The sequence below is a fragment of the Loxodonta africana genome, chromosome 17 (genome assembly GCF_030014295.1).
Source record: "Loxodonta africana isolate mLoxAfr1 chromosome 17, mLoxAfr1.hap2, whole genome shotgun sequence".
NCBI classification, from domain to species: domain Eukaryota; kingdom Metazoa; phylum Chordata; class Mammalia; order Proboscidea; family Elephantidae; genus Loxodonta; species Loxodonta africana.
In genome coordinates, this window is record NC_087358.1 from 83370744 (window position 1) to 83395702 (window position 24959).

Here is a 24959-nt window from a genome sequence, read left to right on the forward strand (position 1 = left end):
TTGTTGGTTGTTAGGGTGTTAGGATTGTTTGTTGTTAGGGTTTTAAGGTTGTTTGTTGTTAGGAGGTTAGGGCTGTTTGTTGTTACAGGGTTAGGTTAGTTTCTTGTTAGGGGTTTAGTGTTGTTTGTTGTTAGGGGGTTAGTGTTTGTTGTTAGGGGTTTAGGGTTGTTTCTTGTTGGGGTTTAGTAGTTTTAGTTGTTAGGGTGTTAGTGTTGTTTGTGGTTAGGGGCTTAGTGTTGTTGTTTGTTAGGGGGTTAGGGTTGTTTGTTGTTAGGAGGTTAGGGTTGTTTGTTGTTACAGGGTTAGGTTAGTTTATTGTTAGGGGTTTAGTGTTGTTTGTTGTTCGGGGGTTAGTGTTTGTTGTTACGGGTTTAGTGTTATTTCTTGTTGGGGTTTAGTGGTTTTTGTTGTTAGGGTGTTAGTGTTGTTTGTTGTTAGGGGTTTAGGGTTGTTTTTTGTCAGGGGGTTAGTGTTTGTTGTTAGGGGTTTAGGGTTGTTTCTTTTTGGAGTTTAGTAGTTTTTGTTGTTAGGGTGTTAGTGTTGTTTGTGGTTAGGGGGTTAGTGTTGTTTGTTCTTACGGGGTTAGTGTTGTTTGTGGTTAGGGGGTGAGCGTTGTTGGTTGTTAGGTGGTTAGGATTGTTTGTTGTTAGGGGTTTAGGGTTGTTTGTTGTTAGGGGGTTAAGGTTGTTTGTTGTTAGGAGGTTTGGGCTGTTTGTTGTTAGAGGGTTAGGTTAGTTTCTTGTTAGGGGTTTAGTGTTGTTTGTTGTTAGGGGGTTAGTGTTTGTTGTTAGGGGTTTAGTGTTGTTTCTTGTTGGGTTTTAGTGGTTTTTGTTGTTAGGGCGTTAGTGTTGTTTGTTGTTAGGGGTTTAGGGTTGTTTGTTGTTAGGGGTTTAAGGTTGTTGTTAGGAGGTTAGCGTTGTTTGTTGTTACGGGGTTAGGTTAGTTTCTTGTTAGGGGTTTAGTGTTGTTTGTTGTTAGGGGGTTAGTGTTTGTTGTTAGGGGTTTAGGGTTGTTTCTTGTTGGGTTTAGTAGTTTTTGTTGTTAGGGTGTTAGTGTTCTTTGTTGTTAGCGGTTAGTGTATTTTGTTCTTACGGGGTTAGTGTTGTTTGTGGTTAGGGTGTTAGTGTTGTTTGTGGTTAGGGGGTTAAGGTGGTTTGTTGTTAGGAGGTTAGGGCTGTTTGTTGTTACAGGGTTACGTTAGTTTCTTGTTAGGGGTTTAGTGTTGTTTGTTGTTAGGGGGTTAGTGTTTGTTGTTAGGGGTTTAGTGTTGTTTCTTTTTGGGGTTTAGTGGTTTTTGTTGTTAGGGTGTTAGTGTTGTTTGTTGTTAGGGGTTTAGGGTTGTTTGTTGTTAGGGGTTTAAGGTTGTTTGCTGTTAGGGGGTTAGTGTTTGTTGCTAGGGGTTTAGGGTTGTTTCTTGTTGGGGTTTATGAGTTTTTGTTGTTAGGGTGTTAGTGTTGTTTGTGGTTAGGGGTTAGTGTTGTTGTTTGTTAGGGGGTTAGGGTTGTTTGTTGTTAGCAGGTTAGGGTTGTTTGTTGTTACAGGGTTAGGTTAGTTTCTTGTTAGGGGTTTAGTGTTGTTTGTTGTTAGGGGGTTAGTGTTTGCTGTTAGGGGTTTCGTGTTGTTTCTGTTGGGGTTTAATGTTTTTTGTTGTTAGTGTGTTAGTGTTGTTTGTTGTTAGGGGTTTAGGGTTGTTTGTTGTTAGGGGTTTAAGGTTGTTTGTTGTTAGGAGGTTAGGGTTGTTTGTTGTTTCGGGGTTAGGTTAGTTTCTTGTTAGGGGTTTAGTGTTGTTTGTTGTTAGGGGGTTAGTGTTTGTTCTTAGGGGTTTAGGGTTGTTTCTTGTTGGGGTTTAGTAGTTTTTGTTGTTAGGGTGTTAGTGTTGTTTGTTGTTAGGGGGTTAGTGTTTTTTGTTCTTACGGGGTTAGTGTTGTTTGTGGTTAGGGTGTTAGTGTTCTTTGTGGTTAGGGGGTGTGCGTTGTTGGTTGTTAGGGGGTTAGGATGGTTTGTGGTTAGGGGTTTAGGGTTGTTTGTTGTTAGGGGGTTAAGGTTGTTTGTTGTTAGGAGGTTAGGGATATTTGTTGTTACAGGGTTAGGTTAGTTTCTTGTTAGGGGTTTAGTGTTGTTTGTTGTTAGGGGGTTAGTGTTTGTTATTAGGGGTTTAGTGTTGTTTCTTGTTGGGGTTTAGTGGTTTTTGTTGTTAGGGTGTTAGTGTTGTTTGTTGTTAGGGGTTTAGGGTTGTTTGTTGTTGCGGTTTAGTGGTTTTTGTTGTTAGGGTGTTAGTGTTGTTTGTTGTTAGGGGTTTAGGGTTGTTTGTTGTTAGGGGTTTAAGGTTGTTTGTTTTTAGGAGGTTAGGGTTTTTTGTTGTTACGTGGTTATGTTAGTTTCTTGTTAGGGGTTTAGTGTTTTTTGTTGTTAGGGGGTTAGTGTTTGTTGTTAGGGGTTTAGGGCTGTTTCTTGTTGGAGTTTAGCAGTTTTTGTTCTTAGGGTGTTAGTGTTGTTTGTGGTTAGGGGGTTAGTGTTGTTGTTTGTTAGGGGGTTAAGGTTGTTTTTTGTTAGGAGGTTAGGGTTGTTTGTTGTTACAGGGTTAGGTTAGTTTCTTGTTAGGGGTTTAGTGTTGTTTGTTGTTAGGGGGTTAGTGTTTGTTGTTAGGGGTTTAGTGTTGTTTCTTGTTGGGGTTTAGTGGTTTTTGTTGTTAGAGTGTTAGTGTTGTTTGTTGTTAGGGGATTAGGGTTGTTTGTTGTTAGGGGTTTAAGGTTGTTTGTTGTTAGGAGGTTAGGGTTGTTTGTTGTTACGGGGTGAGGTTAGTTTCTTGTTAGGGGTTTAGTGTTGTTTGCTGTTAGGGGGTTAGTGTTTGTTGTTAGGGGTTTAGGGTTGTTTCTTGTTGGGGTTTACTAGTTTTTGTTGTTAGGGTGTTAGTGTTGTTTGTGGTTAGGGGGTTAGTGTTGTTGTTTGTTAGGGGGTTAGGGTTGTTTGTTGTTAGGAGGTTAGGGTTGTTTGTTTTTACAGGGTTAGGTTAGTTTCTTGTTACGGGTTTAGTGTTGTTTGTTGTTAGGGGGTTAGTGTTTGTTGTTAGGGGTTTAGTGTTGTTTCTTGTTGGGGTTTAGTGGTTTTTGTTGTTAGGGTGTTAGTGTTGTTTGTTGTTAGGGGTTTAGGGTTGTTTGTTGTTAGGGGTTTAAGGTTGTTTGCTGTTAGGAGGTTAGGGTTGTTTGTTGTCACGTGCTTAGGTAAGTTTCTTGTTAGGGGTTTAGTGTTGTTTGTTGTTAGGGGGTTAGTGTTTGTTGTTAGGGGTTTAGGGTTGTTTCTTGTTGGGTTTAGTAGTTTTTGTTGTTAGGGTGTTAGTGTTCTTTGTTGTTAGGGGGTTAGTGTATTTTGTTCTTACGTGGTTAGTGTTGTTTGTGGTTAGGGTGTTAGTGTTGTTTGTGGTTAGGGGGTGTGCGTTGTTGGTTGTTAGGGGGTTAGGTTAGTTTCTTGTTAGGGGTTTAGTGTTGTTTGCTGTTAGGGGGTTAGTGTTTGTTGTTAGGGGTTTAGGGTTGTTTCTTGTTGGGGTTTAGTAGTTTTTGTTCTTAGGGTGTTAGTGTTGTTTGTGGTTAGGGGGTTAGTGTTGTTGTTTTTTAGGGGGTTAGGGTTGTTTGTTGTTAGCAGGTTAGGGTTGTTTGTTGTTACAGGGTTAGGTTAGTTTCTTGTTAGGGGTTTAGTGTTGTTTGTTGTTAGGGGGTTAGTGTTTGTTGGTTGGGGTTTAGTGTTGTTTCTGTTGGGGTTTAGTGTTTTTTGTTGTTAGTGTGTTAGTGTTGTTTGTTGTTAGGGGTTTAGGGTTGTTTGTTGTTAGGGGCTTAAGGTTGTTTGTTGTTAGGAGGTTAGGGTTGTTTGTTGTTACGGGGTTAGGTTAGTTTCTTGTTAGGGGTTTAGTGTTGTTTGTTGTTAGGGGGTTAGTGTTTGTTGTTAGGGGCTTAGGGTTGTTTCTTGTTGGGGTTTAGTAGTTTTTGTTGTTAGGATGTTAGTGTTGTTTGTTGTTAGGGGGTTAGTGTTGTTTGTTCTTACGGGGTTAGTGTTGTTTGTGGTTAGGGTGTTAGTGTTGTTTGTGGTTAGGGGGTGTGCGTTGTTGGTTGTTAGGGGGTTAGGATGGTTTGTTGTTAGGGGTTTAGGGTTGTTTGTTGTTAGGGGGTTAAGGTTGTTTGTTGTTCGGAGGTTAGAGATATTTGTTGTTACAGGGTTAGGTTAGTTTCTTGTTAGGGGTTTAGTGTTGTTTGTTGTTAGGGGGTTAGTGTTTGTTGTTAGGGGTTTAGTGTTGTTTCTTGTTGGGGTTTAGTGGTTTTTGTTGTTAGGGTGTTAGTGTTGTTTGTTGTTAGGGGTTTAGGGTTGTTTGTTGTTAGGGGTTTAAGGTTGTTTGTTGTTAGGAGGTTAGGGTTGTTTGTTGTTACGGGGTTAGGTTAGTTTCTTGTTAGGGGTTTAGTGTTTTTTGTTGTTAGGGGGTTAGTGTTTGTTGTTAGGGGTTTAGGGCTGTTTCTTGTTGCGGTTTAGTAGTTTTTGTTGTTAGGGTGTTAGTCTTGTTTGTGGTTAGGGGGTTAGTGTTGTTGTTTGTTAGGGGGTTAGGGTTGTTTTTTGTTAGGAGGTTAGGGTTGTTTGTTGTTACAGGGTTAGGTTAGTTTCTTGTTAGGGGTTCAGTGTTGTTTGTTGTTAGGGGGTTAGTGTTTGTTGTTAGGGGTTTAGTGTTGTTTCTTGTTGGGGTTTAGTGTTTTTTGTTGTTAGGGTGTTAGTGTTGTTTGTTATTAGGGGTTTAGGGTTGTTTGTTGTTAGGGGTTTAAGGTTGTTTGTTGTTAGGAGGTTAGGGTTGTTTGTTGTTACGGGTTTAGGTTAGTCTCTTCTTAGGGGTTTAGTGTTGTTTGCTGTTCGGGGGTTAGTGTTTGTTGTTAGGGGTTTAGGGTTGTTTCTTGTTGGGGTTTAGTAGTTTTTGTTGTTAGGGTGTTAGTGTTGTTTGTGGTTAGGGGGTTAGTGTTGTTTGTTCTTACGGGGTTAGTGTTGTTTGTGGTTAGGGTGTTAGTGTTGTTTGTGGTTAGGGGGTGAGAGTTGTTGGTTGTTAGGGGGTTAGGATTGTTTGTTGATAGGGGTTTAGGGTTGTTTGTTGTTAGGGGGTTAAGGTTGTTTGTTGTTATAAGGTTAGGGCTGTTTGTTGTTACAGGGTTAGGTTAGTTTCTTGTTGGGGTTTAGTGTTGTTTGTTGTTAGGGGGTTAGTGTTTGTTGTTAGGGGTTTAGTGTTGTTTCTTGTTGGGGTTTAGTGGTTTTTGTTGTTAGGGTGTTAGTGTTGTTTGTTGTTAGGGGTTTAGGGTTGTTTGTTGTTAGGGGTTTAAGGTTGTTGTTAGGAGGTTAGGGTTGTTTGTTGTTACGGGGTTAGGTTAGCTTCTTGTTAGGGGTTTAGTGTAGTTTGCTGTTAGGGGGTTAGTGTTTGTTGTTAGGGGTTTAGGGTTGTTTCTTGTTGGGGTTTATTAGTTTTTGTTGTTAGGGTGTTAGTGTTGTTTGTTGTTAGGGGTTACTGTTGTTTGTTCTTACGGGGTTAGTGTTGTTTGTGGTTAGGGTGTTAGTGTTGTTTGTGGTTAGGGGTTTGCGTTGTTGGTTGTTAGGGGGTTAGGATTGTTTGTTGTTAGGGGTTTAGCGTTGTTTGTTGTTAGGGGGTTAAGGTTGTTTGTTGTTAGGAGGTTAGGGTTGTTTGTTGTTACAGGGTTAGGTTAGTTTCTTGTTAGGGGTTTAGTGTTGTTTGTTGTTAGGAGGTTAGTGTTTGTTGTTAGGGGTTTAGTGTTGTTTCTTGTTGGGGTTTAGTAGTTTTTCTTGTTAGGGGTTTAGTGTTGTTTGTTGTTAGGGGGTTAGTGTTTGTTGTTAGGGGTTTAGGGTTGTTTCTTGTTGGGGTTTAGTAGTTTTAGTTGTTAGAGTGTTAGTGTTGTTTGTGGTTAGGGGCTTAGTGTTGTTGTTTGTTAGGGGGTTAGGGTTGTTTGTTGTTAGGAGGTTAGGGTTTTTTGTTGTTACAGGGTTAGGTTAGTTTATTGTTAGGGGTTTAGTGTTGTTTGTTGTTAGGGGGTTAGTGTTTGTTGTTACGGGTTTAGTGTTATTTCTTGTTGGGGTTTAGTGGTTTTTGTTGTTAGGGTGTTAGTGTTGTTTGTTGTTAGGGGTTTAGGGTTGTTTTTTGTCAGGGGGTTAGTGTTTGTTGTTAGGGGTTTAGGGTTGTTTCTTTTTGGAGTTTAGTAGTTTTTGTTGTTAGGGTGTTAGTGGTGTTTGTGGTTAGGGGGTTAGTGTTGTTTGTTCTTACGGGGTTAGTGTTGTTTGTGGTTAGGGGGTGAGCGTTGTTGGTTGTTAGGTGGTTAGGATTGTTTGTTGTTAGGGGTTTAGGGTTGTTTGTTGTTAGGGGGTTAAGGTTGTTTGTTGTTAGGAGGTTTGGGCTGTTTGTTGTTACAGGGTTAGGTTAGTTTCTTGTTAGGGGTTTAGTGTTGTTTGTTGTTAGGGGGTTAGTGTTTGTTGTTAGGGGTTTAGTGTTGTTTCTTGTTGGGTTTCAGTGGTTTTTGTTGTTAGGGTGTTAGTGTTGTTTGTTGTTAGGGGTTTAGGGTTGTTTGTTGTTAGGGGTTTAAGGTTGTTGTTAGGAGGTTAGGGTTGTTTGTTGTTACGGGGTTAGGTTAGTTTCTTGTTAGGGGTTTAGTGTTGTTTGTTGTTAGGGGGTTAGTGTTTGTTGTTAGGGGTTTAGGGTTGTTTCTTGTTGGGTTTAGTAGTTTTTGTTGTTAGGGTGTTAGTGTTCTTTGTTGTTAGGGGTTAGTGTATTTTGTTCTTACGGGGTTAGTGTTGTTTGTGGTTAGGGTGTTAGTGTTGTTTGTGGTTAGGGGGTTAAGGTGGTTTGTTGTTAGGAGGTTAGGGCTGTTTGTTGTTACAGGGTTAGGTTAGTTTCTTAATAGGGGTTTAGTGTTGTTTGTTGTTAGGGGGTTAGTGTTTGTTGTTCGGGGTTTAGTGTTGTTTCTTTTTGGGGTTTAGTGGTTTTTGTTGTTAGGGTGTTAGTGTTGTTTGTTGTTAGGGGTTTAGGGTTGTTTGTTGTTAGGGGTTTAAGGTTGTTTGCTGTTAGGGGGTTAGTGTTTGTTGTTAGGGGTTTAGGGTTGTTTCTTGCTGGGGTTTAGTAGTTTTTGTTGTTAGGGTGTTAGTGTTGTTTGTGGTTAGGGGGTTAGTGTTGTTGTTTGTTAGGGGGTTAGGGTTGTTTGTTGTTAGCAGGTTAGGGTTGTTTGTTGTTACAGGGTTAGGTTAGTTTCTTGTTAGGGGTTTAGTGTTGTTTGTTGTTAGGGAGTTAGTGTTTGCTGTTAGGGGTTTCGTGTTGTTTCTGTTGGGGTTTAATGTTTTTTGTTGTTAGTGTGTTAGTGTTGTTTGTTGTTAGGGGTTTAGGGTTGTTTGTTGTTAGGGGTTTAAGGTTGTTTGTTGTTAGGAGGTTAGGGTTGTTTGTTGTTTCGGGGTTAGGTTAGTTTCTTGTTAGGGGTTTAGTGTTCTTTGTTGTTAGGGGGTTAGTGTTTGTTCTTAGGGGTTTAGGGTTGTTTCTTGTTGGGGTTTAGTAGTTTTTGTTGTTAGGGTGTTAGTGTTGTTTGTTGTTAGGGGGTTAGTGTTGTTTGTTCTTACGGGGTTAGTGTTGTTTGTGGTTAGGGTGTTAGTGTTCTTTGTGGTTAGGGGGTGTGCGTTGTTGGTTGTTAGGGGGTTAGGATGGTTTGTGGTTAGGGGTTTAGGGTTGTTTGTTGTTAGGGGGTTAAGGTTGTTTGTTGTTAGGAGGTTAGGGAGATTTGTTGTTACAGGGTTAGGTTAGTTTCTTGTTAGGGGTTTAGTGTTGTTTGTTGTTAGGGGGTTAGTGTTTGTTATTAGGGGTTTAGTGTTGTTTCTTGTTGGGGTTTAGTGGTTTTTGTTGTTAGGGTGTTAGTGTTGTTTGTTGTTAGGGGTTTAGGGTTGTTTGTTGTTGCGGTTTAGTGGTTTTTGTTGTTAGGGTGTTAGTGTTGTTTGTTGTTAGGGGTTTAGGGTTGTTTGTTGTTAGGGGTTTAAGGTTGTTTGTTGTTAGGAGGTTAGGGTTTTTTGTTGTTACGTGGTTATGTTAGTTTCTTGTTAGGGGTTTAGTGTTTTTTGTTGTTAGGGGGTTAGTGTTTGTTGTTAGGGGTTTAGGGCTGTTTCTTGTTGGAGTTTAGCAGTTTTTGTTCTTAGGGTGTTAGTGTTGTTTGTGGTTAGGGGGTTAGTGTTGTTGTTTGTTAGGGGGTTAAGGTTGTTTTTTGTTAGGAGGTTAGGGTTGTTTGTTGTTACAGGGTTAGGTTAGTTTCTTTTTAGGGGTTTAGGGTTGTTTTTTGTCAGGGGGTTAGTGTTTGTTGTTAGGGGTTTAGGGTTGTTTCTGTTGGGGTTTAGTGGTTTTTGTTGTTAGGGTGTTAGTGTTGTTTGTTGTTAGGGATTTAGGGTTGTTTGTTGTTAGGGGGTCAAGGTTGTTTGTTGTTAGGTGGTTAGGGTTGTTTGTTGTTACAGGGTTAGGTTAGTTTCTTGTTAGGGGTTTAGTGTTGTTTGTTGTTAGGGTGTTAGTGTTTGTTGCTAGGGGTTTAGGGTTGTTTCTTGTTGCGGTTTAGTAGTTTTTGTTGTTAGGGTGTTAGTGTTGTTTGTGGTTAGGGGGTTAGTGTTGTTTGTTAGGGGGTTAGGGTTATTTGTTGTTAGGAGGTTAGGGTTGTTTGTTGTTACAGGGTTAGGTTAGTTTCTTGTTAGTGGTTTAGTGTTGTTTGTTGTTAGTGGGTTAGTGTTTGTTGTTAGGGGTTTAGTGTTGTTTCTTGTTGGGGTTTAGTGTTTTTTGTTGTTAGTGTGTTACTGTTGTTTGTTGTTAGGGGTTTAGGGTTGTTTGTTGTTAGGGGTTTAAGGTTGTTTGTTGTTAGGAGGTTAGGGTTGTTTGTTGTTACGGGGTTAGGTTAGTTTCTTGTTAGGGGTTTAGTGTTGTTTGTTGTTAGGGGGTTAGTGTTTGTTGTTAGGGGTTTAGGGTTGTTTCTTGTTGGGGTTTAGTAGTTTTTGTTGTTAGGGTGTTAGTGTTGTTTGTTGTTAGGGGGTTAGTGTTGTTTGTTCTTATGGGGTTAGTGTTGTTTGTCGTTAGGGTGTTAGTGTTTTTTGTGGTTAGGGGGTATGCGTTGTTGGTTGTTAGGGGGTTAGGATGGTTTGTTGTTAGGGGTTTAGGGTTGTTTGTTGTTAGGTTGTTAAGGTTGTTTGTTGTTAGGAGGTTAGGGATCTTTGTTGTTACAGGGTTAGGTTAGTTTCTTGTTAGGGGTTTAGTGTTGTTTGTTGTTAGCGGGTTAGTGTTTGTTGTTAGGGGTTTAGTGTTGTTTCTTGTTGGCGTCTAGTGGTTTTTGTTGTTAGGGTGTTAGTGTTGTTTGTTGTTAGGGTTTTAGGGTTGTTTGTTGTTAGGGGTTTAAGGTTGTTTGTTGTTAGGAGGTTAGGGTTGTTTGTTGTTACGGGGTTAGGTTAGTTTCTTGTTAGGGGTTTAGTGTTTTTTGTTGTTAGGGGGTTAGTGTTTGTTGTTAGGGGTTTAGGGCTGTTTCTTTTTGGAGTTTAGTAGTTTTTGTTGTTAGGGTATTAGTGTTGTTTTTGGTTAGGGGGTTAGTGTTGTTGTTTGTTAGGGGGTTAAGGTTGTTTTTTGTTAGGAGGTTAAAGTTGTTTGTTGTTACAGGGTTAGGTTAGTTTCTTGTTAGGGGTTTAGTGTTGTTTGTTGTTAGGGGGTTAGTGTTTGTTGTTAGGGGTTTAGTGTTGTTTCTTGTTGGGGTTTAGTGGTTTTTGTTGTTAGGGTGTTAGTGTTGTTTGTTGTTAGGGGTTTAGGGTTGTTTGTTGTTAGGGGTTTAAGGTTGTTTGCTGTTAGGAGGTTTGGGTTGTTTGTTGTTACGGGGTTAGGTTAGTTTCTTGTTAGGGGTTTAGTGTTGTTTGCTGTTAGGGGGTTAGTGTTTGTTGTTAGGGGTTTAGGGTTGTTTCTTGTTGGGGTTTAGTAGTTTTTCTTGTTAGGGTGTTAGTGTTGTTTGTTGTTAGGGGGTTAGTGTTGTTTGTTCTTACGGGGTTAGTGTTGTTTGTGGTTAGGGGTGAGCGTTGTTGGTTGTTAGGGGGTTAGGATTGTTTGTTGTTAGGGCTTTAGGGTTGTTTGTTGTTAGGGGGTTAAGGTGGTTTGTTGTTAGGAGGTTAGGGTTGTTTGTTGTTACAGGGTTAGGTTAGTTTCTTGTTAGGGGTTTAGTGTTGTTTGTTGTTAGGGGGTTAGTGTTTGTTGTTAGGGGTTTAGGGTTGTTTCTTGTTGGGGTTTAGTAGTTTTTGTTGTTAGGGTGTTGGTGTTGTTTGTTGTTAGGGGGTTAGTGTTCTTTGTATTTAGGGGTTTATGGTTGTTTCTTGTTGGCTTTAGTGGTTTTTGTTGTTAGGGTGTTAGTGTTGTTTGTTGTTACGGGGTTAGTGTTGTTTGTTCTTACGGGGTTAGTGTTGTTTGTGGTTAGGGTGTTAGTGTTGTTTGTGGTTAGGGGGTGAGTGTTGTTGGTGGTTAGGGGGTTAGGATTGTTTGTTGTTAAGGGTTTAGGGTTGTTTGTTGTTAGAGGTTTAAGGTTGTTTGTTGTTAGGGTGTTAGGGTTGTTTGTTTTTAGTGGGTTATTTTTGTTTGTTGTTAGTGGGTTAGTGTTTCTGGTTTTTAGCGTTTACGGTTGTTTGCTGTTCGGGGGTTAGTGTTGTTTGTTGTTAGGGCGTTAGGGTTGTTTGTTGTTAGGGTGTTAGTTTACTTTGATGTTAGGGGTTTAGGGTTGTTTGTTGTTAGGGGGTTAGTGTTGTTTGTTGTTAGGGGGTTAGGGTTGTTCCTAGTTGGGGTTTAGTAGTGTTTGTTGTTAGGGTGTTAGTGTTGTCCGTTTTTGGGGTTAGTGTTGTTGTTGTTTGGGGGTTAGTGTTGTTTGTTGTTAGGGTGTGAGAGTTGTTTGTTGTTTGGGGTTTGTGTTGTTTTTTAGGGGGTAGTTTTCTTTGTTGTTAGTGGGTTAGTGTTGATTGTAGTTAGGGGATTAGGGTTGTTGTTAGAGAGTTAGTGTGGTTTGTTCTTGGGGCTTAGTGTTGTTTGTTTTTAGGGGGTTAGGGATCTTTGTTGTTAGGGTGTTAGTGTTGTTTGTTGTTAGGGGGTTAGTGTTGTTTGCTGTTAGGTGTTTAGGGTTGTTTCTTGTTGGGGTTTAGTGGGTTTTGTTGTTAGGGTGTTAGTGTTTTTGCTTAGGGGGTTAGTGCTGTTGGTTGTTAGGAGGTAAGGGTTGTTTGTTGTTAGTGTTTTAGTGTTGCTTGTTGTTAGGGGTTCCGAGTTTTTTGTTGTTGGGGGTTAGAGTTGTTTGTTCTTAGAGGATTTGGGTTCTTTCTTGTTGGGGGTTAGTGTTGTTTGTTTTTAGGGGATAAGTGTTGGTTGTTGTTAGGGGGTTAGTTTTTTTTGGTTTTACTGGGTTAGTGCTGTTGGTGGTTACGGGGTTATTGTTGTTGGTTGTTTAGGGGGTTAAGGTTGTTTGTTGTTAGGAGGTTAGGGTTGTTTGTTGTTACGGGGTTAGGTTAGTTTCTTGTTAGGGGTTTAGTGTTGTTTGTTGTTAGGGGGTTAGTGTTTGTTGTTAGGGGTTTAGTGTTGTTTCTTGTTGGGGTTTAGTGGTTTTTGTTGTTAGGGTGTTAGTGTTTGTTGTTAGGGGTTTAGGGCTGTTTGTTGTTAGGGGTTTAAGGTTGTTTGTTGTTAGGAGGTTAGGGTTGTTTGTTGTTACGGCGTTAGGTTAGTTTCTTGTTAGGGGTTTAGTGTTGTTTGTTGTTAGGGGGTTAGTGTTTGTTGTTAGGGGTTTAGGGTTGTTTCTTGTTGTTTTTTAGTAGTTTTTGTTGTTAGGGTGTTAGTGTTGTTTGTTGTTAGGGGGTTAGTGTTGTTTGTTCTTACGGGGTTAGTGTTGTTTGTGGTTAGGGTGTTAGTGTTGTTTGTGGTTAGGGGGTGTGCGTTGTTGGTTGTTAGGGGGTTAGGATTGTTTGTTGTTAGGGGTTTAGGGTTGTTTGTTGTTAGGGGGTTAAGGTTGTTTGTTGTTAGGAGGTTAGGGTTGTTTGTTGTTGCAGGGTTAGGTTAGTTTCTTGTTAGGGGTTTAGTGTTGTTTGTTGTTAGGAGGTTAGTGTTTGTTGTTAGGGGTTTAGTGTTGTTTCTTGTTGGGGTTTAGTGGTTTTTGTTGTTAGGGTGTTAGTGTTGTTTGTTGTTAGGGGTTTAGGGTTGTTTGTTGTTAGGGGTTTAAGGTTGTTTGTTGTTAGGAGTTTAGGGTTGTTTGTTGTTACGGGGTTAGGTTAGTTTCTTGTTAGGGGTTTAGTGTTGTTTGTTGTTAGGGGGTTAGTGTTTGTTGTTAGGGGTTTAGGGTTGTTTCTTGTTGGGGTTTAGTAGTTTTAGTTGTTAGGGTGTTAGTGTTGTTTGTGGTTAGGGGGTTAGTGTTGTTGTTTGTTAGGGGGTTAGGGTTGTTTGTTGTTAGGAGGTTAGGGTTGTTTGTTGTTACAGGGTTAGGTTAGTTTCTTGTTAGGGGTTTAGTGTTGTTTGTTGTTAGGGGTTAGTGTTTGTTGTTAGGGGTTTAGTGTTGTTTCTGATGGCGTTTAGTGTTTTTTGTTGTTAGTGTGTTAGTGTTGTTTGTTGTTAGGGGTTTAGGGTTGTTTGTTGTTAGGGGTTTAAGGTTGTTTGTTGTTAGGGGTTTAGGGTTGTTTCTTGTTGGGGTTTAGTAGTTTTTGTTGTTAGGGTGTTGGTGTTGTTTGTTGTTAGGGGTTTAGGGTTGTTTCTTGTTGGGGTTTAGTAGTTTTTGTTGTTAGGGTGTTAGTGTTGTTCGTTGTTAGGGGTTTAGGGTTGTTTGTTGTTAGGGGTTTAAGGTTGTTTTTTGTTAGGAGGTTAGGGTTGTTTGTTGTTACAGGGTTAGGTTAGTTTCTTGTTAGGGGTTTAGTGTTGTTTGTTGTTAGGGGGTTAGTGTTTGTTGTTAGGGGTTTAGTGTTTCTTGTTGGGGTTTAGTGGTTTTTGTTGTTAGGGTGTTAGTGTTGTTTGTTGTTAGGGGTTTAGGGTTGTTTGTTGTTAGGGGTTTAAGGTTGTTTGTTGTTAGGAGGTTAGGGTTGTTTGTTGTTACGGGTTTAGGTTAGTTTCTTGTTAGGGGTTTAGTGTTGTTTGTTGTTAGGGGGTTAGTGTTTGTTGTTAGGGGTTTAGGGTTGTTTCTTGTTGGGGTTTAGTAGTTTTTCTTGTTAGGGTGTTAGTGTTGTTTGTTGTTAGGGGGTTAGTGTAGTTTGTTCTTACGGGGTTAGTGTTGTTTGTGGTTAGGGTGTTAGTGTTGTTTGTGGATAGGGGGTGTGCGTTGTTGGTTGTTACGGGGTTAGGATTGTTTGTTGTTAGGGGTTAAGGGTTGTTTGTTGTTACGGGTTTAGGTTAGTTTCTTGTTAGGGGTTTAGTGTTGTTTGTTGTTAGGGGGTTAGTGTTTGTTGTTAGGGGTTTAGGGTTGTTTCTTGTTGGGGTTTAGTAGTTTTTCTTGTTAGGGTGTTAGTGTTGTTTGTTGTTAGGGGGTTAGTGTAGTTTGTTCTTACGGGGTTAGTGTTGTTTGTGGTTAGGGTGTTAGTGTTGTTTGTGGTTAGGGGGTGTGCGTTGTTGGTTGTTAGGGGGTTAGGATTGTTTGTTGTTAGGGGTTTAGGGTTGTTTGTTGTTAGGGGGTTAAGGTTGTTTGTTGTTAGGAGGTTAGGGTTGTTTGTTGTTGCAGGGTTAGGTTAGTTTCTTGTTAGGGGTTTAGTGTTGTTTGTTGTTAGGAGGTTAGTGTTTGTTGTTAGGGGTTTAGTGTTGTTTCTTGTTGGGGTTTAGTGGTTTTTGTTGTTAGGGTGTTAGTGTTGTTTGTTGTTAGGGGTTTAGGGTTGTTTGTTGTTAGGGGTTTAAGGTTGTTTGTTGTTAGGAGTTTAGGGTTGTTTGTTGTTACGGGGTTAGGTTAGTTTCTTGTTAGGGGTTTAGTGTTGTTTGTTGTTAGGGGGTTAGTGTTTGTTGTTAGGGGTTTAGGGTTGTTTCTTGTTGGGGTTTAGTAGTTTTAGTTGTTAGGGTGTTAGTGTTGTTTGTGGTTAGGGGGTTAGTGTTGTTGTTTGTTAGGGGGTTAGGGTTGTTTGTTGTTAGGAGGTTAGGGTTGTTTGTTGTTACAGGGTTAGGTTAGTTTCTTGTTAGGGGTTTAGTGTTGTTTGTTGTTAGGGGTTAGTGTTTGTTGTTAGGGGTTTAGTGTTGTTTCTGATGGCGTTTAGTGTTTTTTGTTGTTAGTGTGTTAGTGTTGTTTGTTGTTAGGGGTTTAGGGTTGTTTGTTGTTAGGGGTTTAAGGTTGTTTGTTGTTAGGGGTTTAGGGTTGTTTCTTGTTGGGGTTTAGTAGTTTTTGTTGTTAGGGTGTTGGTGTTGTTTGTTGTTAGGGGTTTAGGGTTGTTTCTTGTTGGGGTTTAGTAGTTTTTGTTGTTAGGGTGTTAGTGTTGTTCGTTGTTAGGGGTTTAGGGTTGTTTGTTGTTAGGGGTTTAAGGTTGTTTTTTGTTAGGAGGTTAGGGTTGTTTGTTGTTACAGGGTTAGGTTAGTTTCTTGTTAGGGGTTTAGTGTTGTTTGTTGTTAGGGGGTTAGTGTTTGTTGTTAGGGGTTTAGTGTTTCTTGTTGGGGTTTAGTGGTTTTTGTTGTTAGGGTGTTAGTGTTGTTTGTTGTTAGGGGTTTAGGGTTGTTTGTTGTTAGGGGTTTAAGGTTGTTTGTTGTTAGGAGGTTAGGGTTGTTTGTTGTTACGGGTTTAGGTTAGTTTCTTGTTAGGGGTTTAGTGTTGTTTGTTGTTAGGGGGTTAGTGTTTGTTGTTAGGGGTTTAGGGTTGTTTCTTGTTGGGGTTTAGTAGTTTTTCTTGTTAGGGTGTTAGTGTTGTTTGTTGTTAGGGGGTTAGTGTAGTTTGTTCTTACGGGGTTAGTGTTGTTTGTGGTTAGGGTGTTAGTGTTGTTTGTGGATAGGGGGTGTGCGTTGTTGGTTGTTACGGGGTTAGGATTGTTTGTTGTTAGGGGTTAAGGGTTGTTTGTTGTTAGGGGGTTAAGGTTGTTTGTTGTTAGGAGGTTAGGGTTGTTTGTTGTTACAGGGTTAGGTTAGTTTCTTGTTAGGGGTTTAGTGTTGTTTGTTGTTAGGAGGTTAGTGTTTGTTGTTAGGGGTTTAGTGTTGTTTCTTGTTGGGGTTTAGTGTTTTTTGTTGTTAGGGTGTTAGTGTTTTTTGTTGTTAGGGTGTTAGTGTTGTTTGTTGTTAGGGGTTTAGGGTTGTTTGTTGTTAGGGGTTTAAGGTTGTTTGTTGTTAGGAGGTTAGGGTTGTTTGTTGTTACAGGGTTAGGTTAGTTTCTTGTTAGGGGTTTAGTGTTGTTTGTTGTTAGGGGGTTAGTGTTTGTTGTTACGGGTTTAGTGTTATTTCTTGTTGGGGTTTAGTGGTTTTTGTTGTTAGGGTGTTAGTGTTGTTTGTTGTTAGGGGTTTAGGGTTGTTTGTTGTCAGGGGGTTAGTGTTTGTTGTTAGGGGTTTAGGGTTGTTTCTTGTTGGAGATTAGTAGTTTTTGTTGTTAGGGTGTTAGTGTTGTTTGTGGTTAGGGGGTTAGTGTTGTTTGTTCTTACGGGGTTAGTGTTGTTTGTGGTTAGGGGGTGAGCGTTGTTGGTTGTTAGGTGGTTAGGATTGTTTGTTGTTAGGGGTTTAGGGTTGTTTGTTGTTAGGGGGTTAAGGTTGTTTGTTGTTAGGAGGTTTGGGCTGTTTGTTGTTACAGGGTTAGGTTAGTTTCTTGTTAGGGGTTTAGTGTTGTTTGTTGTTAGGGGGTTAGTGTTTGTTGTTAGGGGTTTAGTGTTGTTTCTTGTTGGGTTTTAGTGGTTTTTGTTGTTAGGGTGTTAGTGTTGTTTGTTGTTAGGGGTTTAGGGTTGTTTGTTGTTAGGGGTTTAAGGTTGTTGTTAGGAGGTTAGGGTTGTTTGTTGTTACGGGGTTAGGTTAGTTTCTTGTTAGGGGTTTAGTGTTGTTTGTTGTTAGGGGGTTAGTGTTTGTTGTTAGGGGTTTAGGGTTGTTTCTTGTTGGAGTTTAGTAGTTTTTGTTGTTAGGGTGTTAGTGTTGTTTGTTGTTAGGGGGTTAGTGTTGTTTGTTCTTACGGGGTTAGTGTTGTTTGTGGTTAGGGTGTTAGTGTTGTTTGTGGTTAGGGGGTGAGCGTTGTTGGTTGTTAGGGGTTTAGGGTTGTTTGTTGTTAGGGGGTTAAGGTTGTTTGTTGTTAGGAGGTTAGTGTTGTTTGTTGTTACAGGGTTAGGTTAGTTTTTTGTTAGGGGTTTAGTGTTGTTTGAGGTTAGGGGGTTAGTGTTTTTTGTTAGGGGTTTAGTGTTGTTTCTTGTTGGGGTTTAGTGGTTTTTGTTGTTAGGGTGTTAGTGTTGTTTGTTGTTAGGGGTTTAGGGTTGTTTGTTGTTAGGGGTTTAAGGTTGTTTGTTGTTAGGAGGTTAGGGTTGTTTGTTGTTACGGGGTTAGGTTAGTTTCTTGTTAGGGGTTTAGTGCTGTTTGTTGTTAGGGGGTTAGTGTTTGTTGTTAGGGGTTTAGGGTTGTTCCTTTTTGGGGTTTAGTAGTTTTTGTTGTTAGGGTGTTAATGTTGTTTGTGCTTAGGGGGTTAGTGTTGTTTGTTCTTACGGGGTTAGTGTTGTTTGGTGTTAGGGTGTTAGTGTTGTTTGTGGTTAGGGGGTGAGAGTTGTTGGTTGTTCGGGGGTTAGGATTGTTTGTTGTTAGGCGCTTAGGGTTCTTTGTTGTTAGGTGGTTAAGGTGGTTTGTTGTTAGGAGGTTAGGGCTGTTTGTTGTTACAGGGTTAGGTTAGTTTCTTGTTAGGGGTTTAGTGTTGTTTGTTGTTAGGGGGTTAGTGTTTGTTGTTAGGGGTTTAGTGTTGTTTCTTGTTGGGGTTTAGTGGTTTTTGTTGTTAGGGTGTTAGTGTTGTTTGTTGTTAGGGGTTTAGGGTTGTTTGTTGTTAGGGGTTTAAGGTTGTTTGTTGTTAGGAGGTTAGGGTTGTTTGTTGTTACGGGGTTAGGTTAGTTTCTTGTTAGGGGTTTAGTGTTGTTTGTTGTTAGGGGGTTAGTGTTTGTTGTTAGGGGTTTAGTGTTGTTTCTTGTTGGGGTTTAGTGGTTTTTGTTGTTAGGGTGTTAGTGTTTGTTGTTAGGGGTTTAGGGCTGTTTGTTGTTAGGGGTTTAAGGTTGTTTGTTGTTAGGAGGTTAGGGTTGTTTGTTGTTACGGGGTTAGGTTAGTTTCTTGTTAGGGGTTTAGTGTTGTTTGTTGTTAGGGGGTTAGTGTTTGTTGTTAGGGGTTTAGGGTTGTTTCTTGTTGTTTTTTAGTAGTTTTTGTTGTTAGGGTGTTAGTGTTGTTTGTTGTTACGGGGTTAGTGTTGTTTGTTCTTACGGGGTTAGTGTTGTTTGTGGTTAGGGTGTTAGTGTTGTTTGTGGTTAGGGGGTGTGCGTTGTTGGTTGTTAGGGGGTTAGGATTGTTTGTTGTTAGGGGTTTAGGGTTGTTTGTTGTTAGGGGGTTAAGGTTGTTTGTTGTTAGGAGGTTAGGGTTGTTTGTTGTTGCAGGGTTAGGTTAGTTTCTTGTTAGGGGTTTAGTGTTGTTTGTTGTTAGGAGGTTAGTGTTTGTTGTTAGGGGTTTAGTGTTGTTTCTTGTTGGGGTTTAGTGGTTTTTGTTGTTAGGGTGTTAGTGTTGTTTGTTGTTAGGGGTTTAGGGTTGTTTGTTGTTAGGGGTTTAAGGTTGTTTGTTGTTAGGAGTTTAGGGTTGTTTGTTGTTACGGGGTTAGGTTAGTTTCTTGTTAGGGGTTTAGTGTTGTTTGTTGTTAGGGGGTTAGTGTTTGTTGTTAGGGGTTTAGGGTTGTTTCTTGTTGGGGTTTAGTAGTTTTAGTTGTTAGGGTGTTAGTGTTGTTTGTGGTTAGGGGGTTAGTGTTGTTGTTTGTTAGGGGGTTAGGGTTGTTTGTTGTTAGGAGGTTAGGGTTGTTTGTTGTTACAGGGTTAGGTTAGTTTATTGTTAGGGGTTTAGTGTTGTTTGTTGTTAGGGGTTAGTGTTTGTTGTTAGGGGTTTAGTGTTGTTTCTTGTTGGGGTTTAGTGGTTTTTGTTGTTAGGGTGTTAGTGTTGTTTGTTGTTAGGGGTTTAGGGTTGTTTGTTGTTAGGGGTTTAAGGTTGTTTGTTGTTAGGAGGTTAGGGTTGTTTGTTGTTACGGGTTTAGGTTAGTTTCTTGTTAGGGGTTTAGTGTTGTTTGTTGTTAGGGGGTTAGTGTTTGTTGTTATGGGTTTAGGGTTGTTTCTTGTTGGGGTTTAGTAGTTTTTCTTGTTAGGGTGTTAGTGTTGTTTGTTGTTAGGGGGTTAGTGTAGTTTGTTCTTACGGGGTTAGTGTTGTTTGTGGTTAGGGTGTTAGTGTTGTTTGTGGATAGGGGGTGTGCGTTGTTGGTTGTTAGGGGGTTAGGATTGTTTGTTGTTAGGGGTTAAGGGTTGTTTGTTGTTAGGGGGTTAAGGTTGTTTGTTGTTAGGAGGTTAGGGTTGTTTGTTGTTACAGGGTTAGGTTAGTTTCTTGTTAGGGGTTTAGTGTTGTTTGTTGTTAGGGGGTTAGTGTTTGTTGTTAGGGGTTTAGTGTTGTTTCTTGTTGGGGTTTAGTGTTTTTTGTTGTTAGGGTGTTAGTGTTTTTTGTTGTTAGGGTGTTAGTGTTGTTTGTTGTTAGGGGTTTAGGGTTGTTTGTTGTTAGGGGTTTAAGGTTGTTTGTTGTTAGGAGGTTAGGGTTGTTTGTTGTTACAGGGTTAGGTTAGTTTCTTGTTAGGGGTTTAGTGTTGTTTGTTGTTAGGGGGTTAGTGTTTGTTGTTACGGGTTTAGTGTTATTTCTTGTTGGGGTTTAGTGGTTTTTGTTGTTAGGGTGTTAGTGTTGTTTGTTGTTAGGGGTTTAGGGTTGTTTGTTGTTAGGGGTTTAAGGTTGTTTGTTGTTAGGAGGTTAGGGTTGTTTGTTGTTACGGGTTTAGGTTAGTTTCTTGTTAGGGGTTTAGTGTTGTTTGTTGTTAGGGGGTTAGTGTTTGTTGTTAGGGGTTTAGGGTTGTTTCTTCTTGGGGTTTAGTAGTTTTTGTTGTTAGGGTGTTAATGTTGTTTGTGCTTAGGGGGTTAGTGTTGTTTGTTCTTACGGGGTTAGTGTTGTTTGTGGTTAGGGTGTTAGTGTTGTTTGTGGTTAGGGGGTGTGCGTTGTTGGTTGTTAGGGGGTTAGGTTAGTTTCTTGTTAGGGGTTTAGTGTTGTTTGCTGTTAGGGGGTTAGTGTTTGTTGTTAGGGGTTTAGGGTTGTTTCTTGTTGGGGTTTAGTAGTTTTTGTTGTTAGGGTGTTAGTGTTGTTTGTGGTTAGGGGGTTAGTGTTGTTGTTTGTTAGGGGGTTGGGGTTGTTTGTTGTTAGCAGGTTAGGGTTGTTTGTTGTTACAGGGTTAGGTTAGTTTCTTGTTAGGGGTTTAGTGTTGTTTGTTGTTAGGGGGTTAGTGTTTGTTGTTAGGGATTTAGTGTTGTTTCTGTTGGGGTTTAGTGTTTTTTGTTGTTAGTGTGTTAGTGTTGTTTGTTGTTAGGGGTTTAGGGTTGTTTGTTGTTAGGAGGTTAGGGTTGTTTGTTGTTTGGGGGTTAGGTTAGTTTCTTGTTAGGGGTTTAGTGTTGTTTGTTGTTAGGGGGTTAGTGTTTGTTGTTAGGGGTTTAGGGTTGTTTCTTGTTGGGGTTTAGTAGTTTCAGTTGTTAGGGTGTTAGTGTTGTTTGTGGTTAGGGGCTTAGTGTTGTTGTTTGTTAGGGGGTTAGGGTTGTTTTTTGTTAGGAGATTAGGGTTGTTTGTTGTTACAGGGTTAGGTTAGTTTATTGTTAGGGGTTTAGTGTTGTTTGTTGTTAGGGGGTTAGTGTTTGTTGTTAGGGGTTTAGTGTTGTTTCTTGTTGGGGTTTAGTGGTTTTTGTTGTTAGGGTGTTAGTGTTGTTTGTTGTTAGGGGTTTAGGGTTGTTTGTTGTTAGGGGTTTAAGGTTGTTTGTTGTTAGGAGGTTAGGGTTGTTTGTTGTTACGGGTTTAGGTTAGTTTCTTGTTAGGGGTTTAGTGCTGTTTGTTGTTAGGGGGTTAGTGTTTGTTGTTAGGGGTTTAGGGTTGTTTCTTGTGGGTGTTTAGTAGTTTTTGTTGTTAGGGTGTTAGTGTTGTTTGTTGTTAGGGGGTTAGTGTTGTTTGTTCTTAGGGGGTTAGTGTTGTTTGTGGTTAGGGTGTTAGTGTTGTTTGTGGATAGGGGGTGTGCGTTTTTGGTTGTTAGGGGGTTAGGATTGTTTGTTGTTAGGGGTTTAGGGTTGTTTGTTGTTAGGGGGTTAAGATTGTTTGTTGTTAGGAGGTTAGGTTTGTTTGTTGTTACAGGGTTAGGTTAGTTTCTTGTTAGGGGTTTAGTGTTGTTTGTTGTTAGGGGGTTAGTTTTTTTTGTTAGGGGTTTAGTGTTGTTTCTTGTTGGGGTTTAGTGTTTTTTGTTGTTAGGTTGTTAGTGTTTTTTGTTGTTAGGGGTTTAGGGTTGTTTGTTGTTAGGGGTTTAAGGTTGTTTGTTGTTAGGAGGTTAGGGTTGTTTGTTGTTACAGGGTTAGGTTAGTTTCTTGTTAGGGGTTTAGTGTTGTTTGTTGTTAGGGGGTTAGTGTTGTTAGGGGTTTAGGGTTGTTTCTTGTTGGGGTTTAGTAGTTTTTGTTGTTAGGGTGTTAGTGTTGTTTGTGGTTAGGGTGTTAGTGTTGTTTGTTCTTACGGGGTTAGTGTTGTTTGTGGTTAGGGTGTTAGTGTTGTTTGTGGTTAGGGGGTGAGAGTTGTTGGTTGTTCGGGGGTTAGGATTGTTTGTTGTTAGGCGCTTAGGGTTCTTTGTTGTTAGGTGGTTAAGGTGGTTTGTTGTTAGGAGGTTAGGGCTGTTTGTTGTTACAGGGTTAGGTTAGTTTCTTGTTAGGGGTTTAGTGTTGTTTGTTGTTAGGGGGTTAGTGTTTGTTGTTAGGGGTTTAGGGTTGTTTCTTGTTGGGGTTTAGTGGTTTTTGTTGTTAGGGTGTTAGTGTTGTTTGTTGTTAGGGGTTTAGGGTTGTTTGTTGTTAGGGGTTTAAGGTTGTTTGCTGTTAGGAGGTTAGGGTTGTTTGTTGTTACGGGGTTAGGTTAGTTTCTTGTTAGGGGTTTAGTGTTGTTTGTTGTTAGGGGGTTAGTGTTTGTTGTTAGGGGTTTAGGGTTGTTTCTTGTTGGGGTTTACTAGTTTTTGTTGTTAGGGTGTTAGTGTTGTTTGTGGTTAGGGGGTTAGTGTTGTTGTTTGTTAGGGGGTTAGGGTTGTTTGTTGTTAGGAGGTTAGGGTTGTTTGTTTTTACAGGGCTAGGTTAGTTTCTTGTTAGGGGTTTAGAGTTGTTTGTTGTTGGGGGTTAGTGTTTGTTGTTAGGGGTTTAGTGTTGTTTCTTGTTGGGGTTTAGTGGTTTTTGTTGTTAGGGTGTTAGTGTTGTTTGTTGTTAGGGGTTTAGGGTTGTTTGTTGTTAGGGGTTTAAGGTTGTTTGTTGTTAGGAGGTTAGGGTTGTTTGTTGTTACGGGCTTAGGTAAGTTTCTTGTTAGGGGTTTAGTGTTGTTTGTTTTTAGGGGGTTAGTGTTTGTTGTTAGGGGTTTAGGGTTGTTTCTTGTTGGGTTTAGTAGTTTTTGTTGTTATGGTGTTAGTGTTGTTTGTTGTTTGGGGGTTAGTGTAGTTTGTTCTTACGGGGTTAGTGTTGTTTGTGGTTAGGGTGTTAGTGTTGTTTGTGGTTAGGGGGTGTGCGTTGTTGGTTGTTAGGGGGTTAGGTTAGTTTCTTGTTAGGGGTTTAGTGTTGTTTGCTGTTAGGGGGTTAGTGTTTGTTGTTAGGGGTTTAGGGTTGTTTCTTGTTGGGGTTTAGTAGTTTTTGTTGTTAGGGTGTTAGTGTTGTTTGTGGTTAGGGGGTTAGTGTTGCTGTTTGTTAGGGGGTTAGGGTTGTTTGTTGTTAGCAGGTTAGGGTTGTTTGTTGTTACAGGGTTAGGTTAGTTTCTTGTTAGGGGTTTAGTGTTGTTTGTTGTTAGGGGTTTAGTGTTTGTTGTTAGGGGTTTAGTGTTGTTTCTGTTGGGGTTTAGTGTTTTTTGTTGTTAGTGTGTTAGTGTTGTTTGTTGTTAGGGGTTTAGGGTTGTTTGTTGTTAGGAGGTTAGGGTTGTTTGTTGTTTCGGGGTTAGGTTAGTTTCTTGTTAGGGGTTTAGTGTTGTTTGTTGTTAGGGGGTTAGTGTTTGTTGTTAGGGGTTTAGGGTTGTTTCTTGTTGGGGTTTAGTAGTTTCAGTTGTTAGGGTGTTAGTGTTGTTTGTGGTTAGGGGCTTAGTGTTGTTGTTTGTTAGGGGGTTAGGGTTGTTTTTTGTTAGGAGATTAGGGTTGTTTGTTGTTACAGGGTTAGGTTAGTTTATTGTTAGGGGTTTAGTGTTGTTTGTTGTTAGGGGGTTAGTGTTTGTTGTTAGGGGTTTAGTGTTGTTTCTTGTTGGGGTTTAGTGGTTTTTGTTGTTAGGGTGTTAGTGTTGTTTGTTGTTAGGGGTTTAGGGTTGTTTGTTGTTAGGGGTTTAAGGTTGTTTGTTGTTAGGAGGTTAGGGTTGTTTGTTGTTACGGGTTTAGGTTAGTTTCTTGTTAGGGGTTTAGTGCTGTTTGTTGTTAGGGTGTTAGTGTTTGTTGTTAGGGGTTTAGGGTTGTTTCTTGTGGGTTTTTAGTAGTTTTTGTTGTTAGGGTGTTAGTGTTGTTTGTTCTTAGGGGGTTAGTGTTGTTTGTTCTTAGGGGGTTAGTGTTGTTTGTGGTTAGGGTGTTAGTGTTGTTTGTGGATAGGGGGTGTGCGTTGTTGGTTGTTAGGGGGTTAGGATTGTTTGTTGTTAGGGGTTTAGGGTTGTTTGTTGTTAGGGGTTTAAGGTTGTTTGTTGTTAGGAGGTTAGGGTTGTTTGTTGTTACAGGGTTAGGTTAGTTTCTTGTTAGGGGTTTAGTGTTGTTTGTTGTTAGGGGGTTAGTGTTGTTAGGGGTTTAGGGTTGTTTCTTGTTGGGGTTTAGTAGTTTTTGTTGTTAGGGTGTTAGTGTTGTTTGTGGTTAGGGTGTTAGTGTTGTTTGTTCTTACGGGGTTAGTGTTGTTTGTGGTTAGGGTGTTAGTGTTGTTTGTGGTTAGGGGGTGAGAGTTGTTGGTTGTTAGGGGGTTAGGATTGTTTGTTGTTAGGGGTTTAGGGTTGTTTGTTGTTAGGGGGTTAAGGTGGTTTGTTGTTAGGAGGTTAGGGCTGTTTGTTGTTACAGGGTTAGGTTAGTTTCTTGTTAGGGGTTTAGTGTTGTTTGTTGTTAGGAGGTTAGTGTTTGTTGTTAGGGGTTTAGTGTTGTTTCTTGTTGGGGTTTAGTGGTTTTTGTTGTTAGGGTGTTAGTGTTGTTTGTTGTTAGGGGTTTAGGGTTGTTTGTTGTTAGGGGCTTAAGGTTGTTTGCTGTTAGGAGGTTAGGGTTGTTTGTTGTTACAGCGTTAGGTTATTTTCTTGTTAGGGGTTTAGTGTTGTTTCCTGTTAGGGGGTTAGTGTTTGTTGTTAGGGGTTTAGGGTTGTTTCTTGTTGGGGTTTAGTAGTTTTTGTTGTTAGGGTGTTAGTGTTGTTTGTGGTTAGGGGGTTAGTGTTGTTGTTTGTTAGGGGGTTAGGGTTATTTGTTCTTAGGAGGTTAGGGTTGTTTGTTGTTACAGGGTTAGGTTAGTTTCTTGTTAAGGGTTTAGTGTTGTTTGTTGTTAGGGGGTTAGTGTTTGTTGTTAGGGGTTTAGTGTTGTTTCTTGTTGGGGTTTAGTGTTTTTTGTTGTTAGGGTGTTAGTGTTGTTTGTTGTTAGGGGTTTAGGGTTGTTTGTTGTTAGGGGTTTAAGGTTGTTTGTTGTTAGGGGTTTAGGGTTGTTTGTTGTTAGGGGCTTAAGGTTGTTTGTTGTTAGGAGGTTAGGGTTGTTTGTTGTTACGGGGTTAGGTTAGTTTCTTGTTAGGGGTTTAGTGTTGTTTGTTGTTAGGGGGTTAGTGTTTGTTGTTAGGGGTTTAGGGTTGTTTCTTGTTGGGGTTTAGTGGTTTTTGTTGTTAGGGTGTTAGTGTTGTTTCTTGTTAGGGGGTTCGTGTTGTTTGTTCTTACGGGGTTAGTGTTGTTTGTGGTTAGGGTGTTAGTGTTGTTTGTGGTTAGGGGGTGTGCGTTGTTGGTTGTTAGGGGGTTAGGATTGTTTGTTGTTAGGGGTTTAGGGTTGTTTGTTGTTAGGGGGTTAAGGATGTTTGTTGTTAGGATGTTAGGGTTGTTTGTTGTTACAGGGTTAGGTTAGTTTCTTGTTAGGGGTTTAGTGTTGTTTGTTGTTAGGGAGTTAGTGTTTGTTGTTATGGGTTTAGTGTTGTTTCTTGTTGGGGTTTAGTGGTTTTTGTTGTTAGGGTGTTAGTGTTGTTTGTTGTTAGGGGTTTAGGGTTGTTTGTTGTCAGCTTGTTAGTGTTTGTTGTTAGGGGTTTAGGGTTGTTTCTTGTTGGAGTTTAGTAGTTTTTGTTGTTAGGGTGTTAGTGTTGTTTGTGGTTAGGGGGTTAGTGTTGTTTGTTCTTACGGGGTTAGTGTTGTTTGTGGTTAGGGTGTTAGTGTTGTTTGTGGTTAGGGGGTGAGAGTTCTTGGTTGTTAGGGGGTTAGGATTGTTTGTTGTTAGGGGTTTAGGGTTGTTTGTTGTTAGGGGGTTAAGGTTGTTTGTTGTTAGGAGGTTAGGGCTGTTTGTTGTTACAGGGTTAGGTTAGTTTCTTGTTAGGGTTTTAGTGTTGTTTGTTGTTAGGGGGTTAGTGTTTGTTGTTAGGGGTTTAGTGTTGTTTCTTGTTGGGGTTTAGTGGTTTTTGTTGTTAGGGTGTTAGTGTTGTTTGTTCTTAGGGGTTTAGGGTTGTTTGTTGTTAGGGGTTTAAGGTTGTTTGTTGTTAGGAGGTTAGGGTTGTTTGTTGTTACGGGGTTAGGTTAGTT